General features: G+C 39.9%; 1 pseudogene; it reads left to right on the plus strand.

Moving 5' to 3' along the window:
- Positions 1-2,783: 2,783 nt before the first annotated feature.
- The window catches only part of LOC101588889, an 8,150-nt pseudogene continuing 7,765 nt past the window's right edge, over positions 2,784-3,168 (plus strand).

The raw sequence follows: 3,168 nt of genomic DNA on the forward strand, positions 1-3,168 counted from the left end.
CCTCACACCTGCTACCTCATTGCCGATGTGTGCTTGGGTCCTTTTGCAAAAGTAGAGCTTTGTTTTGATTTAGAGTGTCCTAGTGCTTCATTATACAGACAGGTTAAGTCTGGAGCTTCTTTCCACCAAGCCCCAAATGAACTTCTGTACCAATTGCTAATCTGCTTCCTGTCTCTATGAAGGTGCCTATTTTAAACATTTATAAAATAGCAAAACATGTGATCTTTTGTGTCTGCTATATTTTATTTAGCACAATGTTTCAAGTTCCATTGAAGATGTATCGGTGCTTTAGTGCCTAATTTTATTATTATTATTATTATTATTATTATTATTATTATTTTGTTGGAACCAGGGATTGAACTCAGGCCCTTTTGCTTGCCAGGGAAGCTCTAATTCTACGGAGTCATTTCCCCGGCCCCATCATCAATGCTTCATTTTATTGCTGAATAATATTCCATCATATCAGTGTACCACATTTTATTTGTCCATTTGTGCTAATGTACACTTGGTTGTTTGCACTTTTGGCTCCTATAAATAATACTGTTAGGAACAGTTGTATCCATTTTTTCTGCAGTTTTCCTTTTACTTGCTCTTGAGCATAATCCTGGGAATGAAATAGCAGGGTCACATGGTAGCTCTCTACCATTTTGAGACTCTGCCAGTTCAATGGTTTTGATTTGTATTTCTCTATTGACTAGTAGTGTTTAACATTATTTTGTGTGTGCTTAATGTCCATTTGTATGTGTTTTTGGAAGGCATGTTCAATACTTTGTCCTTTTCAAATATGGCTTATTGATCTTTTTTTTGTTGAATTGTAAGTCTTCCTTTTACACCCAACAGTGTAGTTAGTGCACACTGTTTTATGCAGTGCACTTTAAATCACCTAAAGCAAGAAAAGAGAAAAAATTAAGCATTTATACTATCTTATTTAATTATTGACTTTTATATTATACTATCTTTTGTAACTTATCAATCTTTAGCTCCTGTTTTCACTGACTTGCTTTCAACCTGAAGAGCTATAATTACAGTTTATTAAGGTACATCTGCTAGCAACAAACTTTCCAATCTTTTATTTTCTGGGAATGGATTTATTTCTCCTTCTTCTTGGCTATAAACTTAGTTAACATTGTTTTATTTTTAGCACTTTAATATGTCAGGCCTCTCCATTTTTTTTTCATTCTGATGAGAAATCAAATATATATCTTATTGCATTAACTTGTACATTTTTCTTTTTGTCTTGGAGCATTTTTATGTTGATGTGTCTTGGTGTGAGTTTCTGTATGTATCCTATCTTGATCTTCTTGCAGTTGTTAAATGTGCAGATTAATGTTTTCACCTCATTAGAGAAAGTTTTTTGTTTCTGCAGTACTCGGAATTAAACTTAGGGCTTTCTTACTGAAAGCCTAACTTGTGTTTATTTCTGGGGCATGTTCTATTAAGTTGCTAAGTTGCCCAGGCTGTGTTCAACTTTGGCCATTCTCCTTCTTTGGCCTTCCTGAGTGCTATAGCTCAGGCATGAACTGCCATGCAGGGATGCATTAAGAGTGTTGTAAGTCATCATTACTTCTCATATATTTTTCTGTATGTTGAGGAAGGGTCTACAGGATGTTCCGCATCTCAGTACTAGATAAGATTCCTAGTGCTTCTCATGTTTACAGTTAACCAAGTGCTGGGATTACACATGTGCACACAATACTCAGTCTCAATTGGCATCTCAGGATGCCTGGGGTGAGGCTGGCAGGGCAGGTCCAGGGATTTATCCCCACCCCTTCAACTGCTTGCAGGTGTTTTGTCCACTGAGTTATTTTGCCTGCACTCTTGTCATATTCTTTTCCCTGTTCTCTACTTTTTTTTTGAAGGAAAGAATGATTTATTCACCTCACAATTAGTAGAGGTTTCAGTCCATACTTAGCTGGCTCCAACCAAGGTTGAGTGGCACATGGCAGAGAACAAAATTTCATGGTGGAGGCAAAGAGCCAGAGCAAGGAAAGAGTAGTAGCAGCTCAAGAAGCTGGCTTCTCTTTCCATTATACATTGTAATGAAAATTACCTGCCCCAGGGCAGGTGCAGCATCCACAACCACAGTAATTAGCCACAAACTTCAGATGATGCCCCATGACTTCCTGAGGCTTTGGGGGCACACCTGTACACAAACCATAACATTCCACCGCTGGACCCCCAAAGACTCAAGCTAATCCCTTTAGGCGAAAGCTATTCTAGTCTATCTCTAAGAGTTGTCAAATCTCAACAGTTTCAGCATTGTTGAAAAGTCCAAGTCCCAAGGCTCCTCCAAGATCCAAGCCAAACTCCTAGCTCTCAGCCTTGTACAAATGAAAACTTAAACACCTGCAATGCTCAAAGGCACAAGATAAACATTACCATTCTAAAAGCCATACACAGAGCATACCAAACATTGGGACCAACACAAATCCAAAATCCAGCAGGGCAAACATTAAGTCCTGCAATTCCATGTGGGACATCCAAAGCACTCTCTGGCAAATTGTGAACTCCATGTGGCTCAGCGCCTGTGGCACTCTTGGCGGTGGCTTCCATGACTTCCCTCTTAGGCTGGCTTTGCTCCCTCCTTGCAGTTTCCCTTAGATGATCCACATTCTCGGCTTTTCCAAACTTGGGTTTCCACTGAACAGGGTTCTCACTCACAGCTTCACACACTACCCTCTCAGGGGCACACTGCCTGGCTTCCCAGGCCTTCTGAAATTGAGGTGGAACCCTTCTTAAATTCAGAACCCTTGCAATCTGTAAGCTCCTAAAACCAATGCCACATGGATGATGCCAAGGTCTGCTGACAGCTGGAGTGGTAGCCTCTACCTGTTCTCTACTAACCTTTTCTATATGTATATTTGTCCAGTAAGTGCTGTCCTGAGTTTCGTCAAGGCTTTATTGAACTTTCCTTCATTTTTTATTCTGTCTCCTCTTCAGAAAATGTAATGTCTATGCCTCTCAGTTCTCCATAAGAAACTCCAAGCAAGTCACTAGACTTTAGTACTGGGAATATAGTGAGGGCTTGTGAAAGTCATGAGCCAGACAGTTTAATACCAATTCATACAGTCATACAGGCAGATTGAGGGCATTAGGGCCCTCTGTAGGGAACATAGAGATGCAGGCTCTCTTAATAGGGATTGGAAAGAAGATAAGGGAAATTAGGCA

This window comes from Octodon degus, unplaced genomic scaffold (assembly GCF_000260255.1).
Source record: "Octodon degus isolate 3935 unplaced genomic scaffold, OctDeg1.0 scaffold00495, whole genome shotgun sequence".
Classification (NCBI taxonomy): Eukaryota; Metazoa; Chordata; class Mammalia; order Rodentia; family Octodontidae; genus Octodon; species Octodon degus.